Raw genomic sequence first — 10,626 nt, forward strand, 5'->3', positions numbered from 1 at the left:
TAGAATACTGTCGGAGTAGCACGGAACGACGCTCATGAAGTTTCCACCGCTTGGCTCGCGGGCATTAAGTATGTGAATGAATTGCATCTCTCCCATGGCAAATGCATATTCGTCACACTCGCAGCAAATCAAACTTTTGTCTATGGACAGAAATGTATTACAGTTAACAAAGTAGAAAACGATCATGGTAGCTAACTGACTAGATTATTCCCAAATTTCACGACGCGCCCACACACGCAGACGACCCACTCATTGCACATGGCTCTCTGGGCTCAGCCAGGTCGGCTGACGGCATCGTCACTCCTCATCCACCGCGTGCCAGTGGCGCTGGATATCGGCCGCGGCGCTGCCAGACCTCAGGCCTCGAGCTGCCCTCCCCCCCCCCCCCCCTCCGAGCGAGCGCCGTACTGGCGCTGTCCACTGCGAGACGGAGCGCTACACCGGCGCAGATCAAATCTAGTCACGAGAGCGCCGCTGACGCACGCCAAGTGTAAAACTGAGTACAAAAAGAACCACTTGACGATACGCACACACACACGAGGGCGCGCCTCGGACGCACAGTGACGCCCAATCCAGGCCACGTGGAGCCGTGACGCCGCCGCGAGCCACCATCGTGACGTCACTCAGAGCTGCGCCGTGGGCCAGGCGATCTTGGACTCGAGCCGTTTGTAGGCGAGCATACAGTGCGTTCCGCTGGCGGTCAGCTCCTGCTTGAGCAGCTGCGGACACTCATGGTCGCTGAGCAGGGTCTCTGTGGAGGCCAGGACCGGAGGTGAGCGGCCGACGCCCGACACCCGACACGGGCCGCGCCTCCGCCTGAGACCATCGCCCGACACACAGCCGGCTCTTCCGAGACAGGGCAGCCGCGACGCGGCCGACAGCGGTCCACTGTAGGCGCAGACAACGGCCGACAGCAGTAGACTGCCGGCCGCACACACCGGCCGACAGCGGCAGACGGGCGGGAGGCACGTCACGGGACCTTGCGCTCGCCCACCCAGTCCCGGCACCCACCGTTGCCGTTGATGAGTTTGAAGAGACCGTAATCGATGGGACTGGTGATACGCAGCTTGTTGCCGAGCATCTTGCAGATGTCTCGGGCGCTCGTGTTGGGCCGCGCCGGCAGCGTGCGACTGATGATGGTGCCCTGCTGCTCGTCAGGGATGATGACTCGCAGCAGGCCGTCCAACCGAGTCAGCGCCGCTGCACGAGCCAGAACACTGCCGGCACACGCGGGCACATACCGTTCATGATGAAACTGCAGCCATCACCGGTGCGTGAGTCGAAACATGAAGACAGATACAAACACAAGCCGGACCAGAACGGTACATTGTGTACACTACAAGCAATCCGAGTATTCATGAACGCCTTCTAATGACTAGCTCGTAATATCTGAAGGTTACGACGACGTTAAGAATGGTGGCATCCAGCTTTTGCTGGTCGGGTCTGTCCAGCCTGACCTGAGCGGAGCCGGCGCTCCGGCGTCTGCCGGTCACGTCTGTCCAGCCTGACCTGAGCAGAGCCGGCGCTCCGGCGTCTGCCGGTCACGTCTGTCCAGCCTCCTGACCTGAGCGGAGCCGGCGTTCCGGCGTCTGCCGGTCACGTCTGTCCAGCCTGACCTGAGCGGAGCCGGCGCTCCGGCGTCTGCCGGTCACGTCTGTCCAGCCTGACCTGAGCGGAGCCGGCGCTCCGGCGGCTACTCACGTGTGATAGGCTCCTGGTGGACTCGCGCGACCGGTCCTCCAGATAGTGCTGCAGGTTTCTTCAGCACGTGCACGGCCGAGGACAGCATGGTCAGGTAGTAGCCGGCCTCGCCGTTTAGCAGCATAGGGTGCAGCAGGCCCCACATGTAGTCGGCCTCAAACTGGGGAGAGGCGACCCCGCCCCCGTCACCGGCCAGCAGTCACACCGCCGGCGCTGTCGACCGATGCACGACACCGAGGCGGCTTCCACACCAGTGAGGGGCTCGGCTTCCACACCACTGGGGGGCTCAGCCTCCACACCAGTGGGGAGCTCATCCTCCACACCAGTGGGGGACTCAGCCTCCACACCAGTGAGGGGCTCGGCTTCCACACCAGTGGGGGACTCAGCCTCCACAGACTCAGCCTCCACACCAGTGAGGGGCTCAGCAGCCGGCGCTATCCGCTACTGGTTCTCGCATCAAAAGCATGTCGACGGGTCAAAGGCGCGCATAGCTTTTAATACGTCGATTGACGATGAACAATGGAAAACTCCTGTCGAAACAATGGCTATGATTGGGTTCGCTTGGGACAGCTTATACATATCATGCGCTAGTGAGAAACTTTGCGAATATGTGCTTCATAGTCCCATACGAAGCATGGTGCCGAATATTCTGCAAACATTAAATGCCAACACCGTCATTTCCTTCATCATTACATGCATGTCACCGTGGTGTGGTGAGCAAGTGGCCCGTCTCCATACCAAAGATGTGGTGGTGTACTTCTACATTCGTCACACTACCTGCTGTACATTGAGGTTGGTAACATGCCACTATTCGGGCGCGTGCGTTTTGTTCACTGCCGTACTCTATGGTGGTGGCGTGGCAGTGAGCGAGCGTGAAGAATCAGCAGCGGCAAAAACTCGTCGGCCGGCAGGGAGGCAATCTTGGCGCCGGCGGCGGCGAACAGCGCTGAGATCACGGCCAGCAGGTGCTCCAGCTTGTCCAGCGGGCTGATGGCGGCCTGCATCTCAACCACCGAACGACGAATCATCTCCAGTGCGGCGGCGGACGGCGGCGGACGCTCCGACTTCAGCCCCAGCGAGGAGGCCGAGCGGCCGCGAGCGAACTCAAGGTTCTCAACCAGTCGCTGGACGGCGCCACTGCGGCGCGCATCCTCCGTCGCCAGCTGGCTGATGTGGTCGTACAAGGGTCGCACCAGCAGCTCCTCCAGCACACCCCTCCAGGATCACGTCCAGGTTCAGGAACTCAGTGGACGACAGCTAAGCAAAGGACAGTACAGAATTATGGTGCGCACAAAAACAGATTTGATAAATAGCAAGCACGGGCTCAACCCTGACACGTGGCCAACATTTTCCCCAGGGGGGCCAATGCTAAGTATTTTCCAAAAATCCTGCGACTTTGAACCAGATTCCCGTGATACCGCCCAGTGTCTAGTACAGAACTTTTGTATTAGGGGGAGAGTATGGTCCCTCAGCCATCCCCTTGTCTACGCCCCTGACCCCACCCGTGGCATTCAGACCACACGGTCACAACTGTGCCCGTTTTCTATGTACAGGCAGTTTCTTTACACAGGAAAGGAATCGCTAAATTTACCGAACCGTGGCAACACGTTTCGGTACGTGCGTGTCTCTGTAGCTCGTGAGTGCCGGCACTTACCTTGTCCCTTTCCTGGTTGACGATCTTGGTGAAAATCACCCTCGCCGTTCTTCACCAAGTAATTCTTCATGCCGTTGACAAACTGGCGCGTGTTCTCTATGACCACGATGTGGATCGGTCTCCGTCGGCCTCCCGTGTGGCACTGTCAAGCCCACGGAGCAATTTCACGGACATGGGGATCGGTCTCCGTCGCCTCCCGTGTGCACTGTCAAGCCCGGGGCAATTTCCACGACATGTGGATGGTCTCCGTCGCCTCCCGTGTGGCGCTGTCAAGCCCGGGACAATTCACGACATGTGGATCGGTCTCCGTCGCCTCCCGTGTGCACTGTCAAGCCCGGGGCAGTTTCACGACATGGGGATCGGTCTCCGTCGCCTCCCGTGTGCACTGTCAAGCCCGGGGCAATTTCACGACATGGGGATCGGTCTCCGTCGCCTCCCGTGTGCGCTGGTCAAGCCCGGGGCAATTTCACGACATGTGGATCGGTCTCCGTCGCCTCCCGTGTGCACTGTCAAGCCCGGGGCAATTTCACGACATGGGGATCGGTCTCCGTCGCCTCCCGTGTGCGCTGTCCAAGCCCGGGGGCAATTTCACGACATGGGGATCGGTCTCCGTCGCCTCCCGTGTGCGCTGTCAAGCCCGGGACAATTTCACGACATGTGGATCGGTCTCCGTCGCCTCCCGTGTGCGCTGTCAAGCCCGGGGCAGTTTCACGACATGGGGATCGGGTCTCCGTCGCCTCCCGTGTGCACTGTCAAGCCCGGGGCAATTTCACGACAGGGGATCGGTCTCCGTCGCCTCCCGTGTGCGCTGTCAAGCCCGGGCAATTTCACGACATGGGATCGGTCCGTCGCCTCCCGTGTCACTGTCAAGCCCGGGGCAATTCACGACATGGGGATCGGTCTCCGTCGACCCTGGTGTGCGCTTGTCAAGCCGCGGGCAATTTCACGACATGGGGATCGGTCTCCGTCGCCTCCCGTGTGCGCTGTCAAGCCCGGAGCAATTTCACGACATGGGGATCGGTCTCCGTCGCCTCCCGTGTGCACTGTCAAGCCCGGGGCAATTTCACGACATGTGGATCAACATGGCATCATCCAGGACGACTGTATTCAAAGAGACGTTATCAGAAGACGCCTTCCAAGCCATGGTCTTAAGTGTTGTAAGTAGGAGCGCTTTAACCCTGATGAGAACAGATTATGTCCCTTCCGGCGCCAGACACTCCGAGCCCGTTTGTAGCCGGTGGCAGGGCGTGATGGAACGTGACAATAACAACATTTTACTGGGTAACACACTCTACAGTGCCCGTAGATTCCCCTTGCAGCTAAGAGCCGGCGTGCGCGTGGCGAGCGCGGAGGGCCTGGGATGCCGGTGACCCACCTGCAGAAACTTGAGCACGTTCAACGAGAAGGTGTTGGTGCTGTCGGCCGCCAGCTGCAGCACGTACTGCTTGATGGCGCCACCCGACTGCTGACTCCTCCGGTGAAGGCGGAGGGAGTTCAGCCGAGGAGGAGCTGTCGGTACGGATCACGTTCTCACCACTGACGACCGGTAGCGGCACGCAGAGAGAGCCGCCCAGGTCGTCCACTGCCGCTGGCTGTCTCATCAGCCCCGCACGGCCCAATGTGCTGTGCACCGATCACGATCGGGACAGAACCGCGCCCGATCCAGCAGCTGCACGATGGGACGCGTATTCGACCCCAACGCGGCAACACGGGCACGACAGCGCGAGTCGAACCACGGGACCACCAGGCACGGAGCCTCAAATAAGCACCGAGCGCTAGCGGGACCTCAGAGCAGCCGGACAGCCAAGCCTAGCAGCCACGCATCCAGAGTGGACGGCACACCGCAGCACCACCGAGACCTGAGCACGAGAGGAGGGCCCGGGCGGCCAGCCGTGGCCTGACTCACAGTAGAGCGACTCCTGTGGGGCCCGTGGCAGCGGCAGCCGCTGCGGGTACAGCCGGGCGGCCGTGCCCCTCCGACGCAGCCGTGTCGTCGTCCGTCATGGCCGCCTCCTGGCACACGTGCACGAACGACTCCGAGTCGGTGAAAAGCGGTCGTCGGCGGGCGGCTCGTCGAACTGGCCGGTGCGCAGCCGCATCTGGTCGGTCATTAGTCGCATAATCGACTGCACTTGGTGGCTTCGGTCGGGTCGTCCCGCGTCGTCGTTGTCGCCGCCGCCGCCGCCGCCGCCGCCGCCGGCTCGCCCGCCGGCCGCACGTTGTCATAGTCGGACGCGTGCGAGTCGGAGGGTTCGGGCGCGGTCGCCGCCGGCGCCGCCATCTGCGTCAAACTCTGCCGCACGTAGGCCTGCACGATACGACTTTCCTCCTCCTTGGAGAAGGCCGGGCGCGCCGCCGCCTCCGACTGCTCCTCTGTTGACTCGGAGAGCCTCAGGCCGTGTTGCGCGCCTCTGGCGGCGGCCGGCGCAGTTTGCACGGCGTCCTCCAGCTCGGCCTCCGTGTCCGCCTCGAAGCCCTCGTTGTCGGCGCCGGCGGACGCCCAGGCGGCGTCGCCACGCCACGGCTGCTGGCGCGAGGCGCGGCGCGGCCGTGACCGGCGAGGCGACTGCACGCGCGGCGGCCTGCACGGCCTTGCCACGGCGCGCCGATTCAGCGATGCCATGCGAGCTCTGCGAGCGCGCGCCGGCGCGCAGGCGGCGCGGCGTCGACGTCAGGTTTGTCGACGCTGCTGGAGAGCGGCGGCAGCTCGTCGCTGGAGTCGATGGTTTCGAGCGGCGGCCGGCGGCCGCGGCCCGGCGGCTCCCAGCGGATGTTGGGCTCCGAGTGGCGGTGCGCCGCGCTCCGGTCGAACGGCGCGCGCCGCTGCACGCCCGAGACCGCGTCGCGCACGGCGTCCGCCGGCACCGCGTAGAACGGACTGCCGGCGGCCGGCGAGCGAGGGGCGGCGCCGGCGGGTCGCGACGGGCCGAGCTCGAGGCGCAGCGCCGTCCGGTCGCTGGCGGCGGCCGGCGGCTCGGCAGCGCCGCGAGCGGCGTCGCTCAGGTCATTCATGGAGCGAGCGGCCGTGCGGGGCTTGAACGTGCTCTCCGGCTGCAGTTCGCGCGGGTGGCGACGCCCAAATGTCCTCGTAGTCCGAGATCTTGTCGGCCACATGAGCTGCGGCAGTAGCTGGCCGGCAGCTCCAGGATGTCGGCCTCCTGGTAGTGAGTGGAACGCTTCTTGCGGCCGCGCCGGCGGCTGGCGCGCGGCGCCGCCCGTCAGCAGCACGTCGTCGTCGCAGGAGGCGGGCGTTGTGACGGGCGAGGCCGGCTGACGCCAGGCCGCGCCGCCCCGGCGCCGGCGCCAGCTCGCGTACCGGCGTTGTTGGAGGCGCTGCGCACCTGGCGGCCGACGCCCTGGCCGCCGATCAGCATGGTCACCTCACTGCGCACCTGGCCGCCGCCAGTCTGGCTGAAGCTGCTGCCGGCCGGCGGCGTGAGCGAGGGCTTGCACCAGCGTGGCGGCGGGCGCGGCGGCGCGGCGCGCGCAACCGGCTCGCCCGGGCTGTCGACGCGGCTCACCAGGCTGGGGACTGAGCAGACTGGCGGCGCCGCCGGCGGCCGGCCGCAGCTGCAGACTGCTGGGCGGCGTGGGGCGACAGTGCGCTGCCGGCCGCCGGCCGCCATCCGCCTCCTGCTCGCTGATGGGCACCAGCGCGAGCGTCACGGGGCTGGCACGGCCCTCGGCCGCGGCGCGCACCGCCAGCCGCTTGCCGAAGGTGGTGAGCGGCGAGTCGACCTGCTGCGGCCCGCTGGAGCTGCCCTGACTCGACTGGCTGGTGAGCGTCTCGGTGTGCGGCCGGGCTGCAGGGCGCCCGGCGGACTGCCCAGGCTGCCCAGGCTCGATTGGCTGCCGTGGCCGCCGCTCGGCTTGTTGAGGCTGCTCGCCGTCGACGACTGCGTTGCTGCCACCCGCGCCTGTGCTGCCACCTGACGGGCTGTTCGCCAAGCGCGACTGCCAGAATTCTGCCGGGAGAGACCAGGATGACCTCACCCAAGGACACGAGTGCAAAGCTATTTATTAGTTGGCTCTAGGCATTGCAAATCGTTATCCCCTGAGTCAGCAGCACCGCACGCATGAGGTGGCATAAGAGACGTTCCAGTGACACACAGCGTCCCGCTTCCAGATAACGCGGGGGACGAAACCTCGCAACCTAAAGCCGACGCCCGTGATTCCGGGAAGTGCTCCCACTCATTACCACTCTCAGCTACCGGACCGCACCCACCCGGCGAATGGACGGATCTCTTCTGTGGCCGCAGGACCGGCGACAGGTCGGCGGTACACGCGGACAGCGGCAATAGAACGCGGGACGACCCGGAGGGTCCTAGCAGCGGGTAAACGGATACCGAGTGGATAGCGTGGCGCCGACGAACCGCCGCCGCCCCGTCTCCAACCACCTGATAACGTGCGGGCGCGACGGCGGCGCGCGCCTGAGTCAGGAGGCATACGGAGAAGAGCTGAGATAACCACCAGCCGAAACGGCCTGCGCTGGCGGCCAGGTGGCGACCATCCGCCCGGAGGCGTGATAACGGAGCGACGGACGGTTGGCTACCGCTGATAACACGGGGAAGCATGCCTGATGGCGAGCCTTGAAAGCACGCGGGGAAAACACAACAGACGATGGTAAGGTTCTACCAGATTTACAAAGTAACCAGTGTGCTCTTCGCCAGCCTCATCCGCAGCGGAGCCGAAGATCGCGCCCGCTTTCATCAGGCTGCCATCACGGGAACGTCATCACCAAGACGTGAGATCATCGGACTCCCGCCGGCGAACTCCCAGCAGGCCCACAATGCTCGCCTGGCGCGGCGACCCGGCCGCGTGAGGGAGCTCCGCGCCGCCGGTGGCGACTCACCTTGTCCGAGCAGGGCGCGCGAGGACAGCTGGTGACGCGACTCGGCCTTCTGCAGACTGTCGGGCAGGCGCAGCTGCACGGGCAGTTCGTCGCTGGAAGGTGGCCAGACTGGTGTGAGCGCAGCCAGCGCCGCCTATACGTCAGCCCGGGCGGTAATTACTCACCCACTCACGGCCCTTTGTGGCCCGCTGGCGCCGGCTTAGCCAGAAAATAATCTGTTATGCAAAGTGTCAGGCGATATCATCGCGCTGGGCGCGGGAGGTGGTCGCGTATGAGGCCGGCATGTGCAAGGCTTAACTGCTCTTCATATGGAATGAACGTTTCAGGCCGTGGCATTTGTTTTGAGGGTGGCAATGTCTGGCTGCTGTTGCCATTTGTAAACTTCTCCACCTACTCCTAATTTTCACACACAAATGTTTATCTAATAAGGGGATCTCGCAAATGGAAGCCACACCAAACAAATGGAAGTGGCTGAGACGGATATGAGTCACGATCCACAGAGCTGGGTTCAGCGAATAACAGCCACGGCTTCTGCCGATGGGTCGAGATATTCATTGACCTTTAATTGAGTACCAGTATAGGCACACCCCCGCTGCCCCTCCCCCGCCATGTGTCATCAGCTGATCTCCAGCCCACAATGTTTGCCGTCTACAGTTCCAACAAATTGACGTCTGTTATAAAACACCAGAGTTATGAAGACGGCGCGCCCAGTGGCCGCCGTGTCCTGTCACGCACAGCGCCCGGAGACGCCGGCAGACGTTTGCTGAGGCAGACGGCAGGGCGTCTGATGAGGCGCCAGACGGGCGGCTCCAGAGGAGTCCGGTCGGGACGCCCAGACGGGCGGCTCAAAAGGAGACTAGTCAGGACGGGCAGACGAGCGGCTCCAGAGGAGACCGGTCAGGACGCGCAGACAGATGACTCCGAGGAGACCGATCGTGACGCGCAGACGGCGGCTCCAGAGGAGACCGGTCGGGATGCGAAGACGGGCGGCTCCAGAAGAGACCGGTCAGGACGCGCAGACATGCAGCCACCTCCAAAACGACTTCAGACTGGCGATGGGCGGCTACGTCTGGCCACGTCATGGCATAGCGCTCCAGCTTATGCAGATACACCACAGCAGCCGCGGTAAATAACGCCAGTCAGGAATGCGGTCAGTCCGGCACCGCCCGCCCCTAGACCTGGGCGGCGTGAGCAAGCTGCCGTCGGCCCCGGCCGCTGACGACGTGCCACCAGCGGCTGCCGTCCGTCAGGCGCCCCGCCGCTCCGTCCCACCGACGACCGACCGCACGCGCCGCAGCCACCACGGGATGGTACCTGGCCCGTGAGGATCGGCTCAGGCAGCCGTTAGAGAGTGAGGCCCCCGCGTGCGAACGCCGTGGTGCACCAGTTCGGGTGAGGCATAGGCCACATGGCAGCGGCCAGCTCGCTAAGGCCTGTGTCTCCACTGTCACAGTTAGCGGACGGCCCACGTCTCCGCTCTCAGTCTGCGCACGGTCTGCGTCTCACTGTCACAGTCCGTGTATCCACTGTGACAGCCTGCGGACCTGCCCCGTCTCCTCTGTCACGATCGACCCTGGCTAGAGCCCGTGGCTACCGTTTCCGACACGTCACGCGCCAAATTTAGACGCGCGCCGCAGTCGCGTCAGCGTGAACGCACCGACAACGGCGCTCCACGATGTCGCTCCCAGTGAGGCGCGCCAGCGCAGGCCACAAAGCCACAGCCGTGGTGCTGTGACCCGGGAACTGGTAAGCCAAGCCGTGCTGTGTTCGCCAACTCAAGACAAAAAAGCAGACATGTCCTCCGATGAGCTGCTCGGATTACGAACATGAAAGCTGCACGCATAGTTTGTTCAAACATCACCATCAAATGGATTCAACTGAGAGTGTTTACATTTGGCCCTTGCCAAGAGCATGCATGGATTGGGAAAACTAGAAGGTCGACGTCAAGTCAGACAAGATTGGCTTGGCAGCGTCAAAATAATTTCGACCCCGCTGTGAAACTAGGCAAGGGCAGACGTTGGAGCCAGTGTCATCGTTAAGGTATCGCAGCCAAAGCATGAACATCCGGATGACTATCAAACTTAACGTGTGCTACATTAACAAATGGCATTTACAGCTGGCCAACACGACAAAAGGCCAACACAGCACGCGGCATCAGGTTTTCCATGTGATACACCTCTCCAGATCACGACGCGCTCTCCTGCGTCCGGCGCGGCTGCGGTAGCGGAGCGAGTTTTGCGGTCCCGTGCACGCGCGCTCGTGAGCACCAGCTTCACGCCGCCGCGCCACGTTTGGCTCGGCACGTCGCGGCGCGGCGCGCTTGCGTCTCCGGTCCGTCGACGCGACTCGTGCCGCGGCGGGGCGTCTGGCAGATATGCATCTCAGGACGGCCTGTCCGCTGCACGGCAATCGATCAGCA

General features: G+C 63.5%; 1 long non-coding RNA gene across 1 annotated transcript; it reads right to left on the reverse strand.

Moving 5' to 3' along the window:
• Positions 1 to 584: 584 nt before the first annotated feature.
• Positions 585 to 1,743, reverse strand: LOC119108929 (uncharacterized). Its single transcript, XR_005095372.1, has 3 exons — positions 1,702 to 1,743; positions 1,012 to 1,217; positions 585 to 751 (listed from the first exon to the last, which is right to left on the reverse strand). It is a non-coding gene; the product is annotated as an uncharacterized LOC119108929 (long non-coding RNA).
• Positions 1,744 to 10,626: the final 8,883 nt, after the last annotated feature.

The sequence above is a fragment of the Pollicipes pollicipes genome, unplaced genomic scaffold (genome assembly GCF_011947565.3).
Source record: "Pollicipes pollicipes isolate AB1234 unplaced genomic scaffold, Ppol_2.1 Scaffold_7078;HRSCAF=8392_pilon_pilon_pilon, whole genome shotgun sequence".
Lineage (NCBI taxonomy): Eukaryota > Metazoa > Arthropoda > Thecostraca > Pollicipedomorpha > Pollicipedidae > Pollicipes > Pollicipes pollicipes.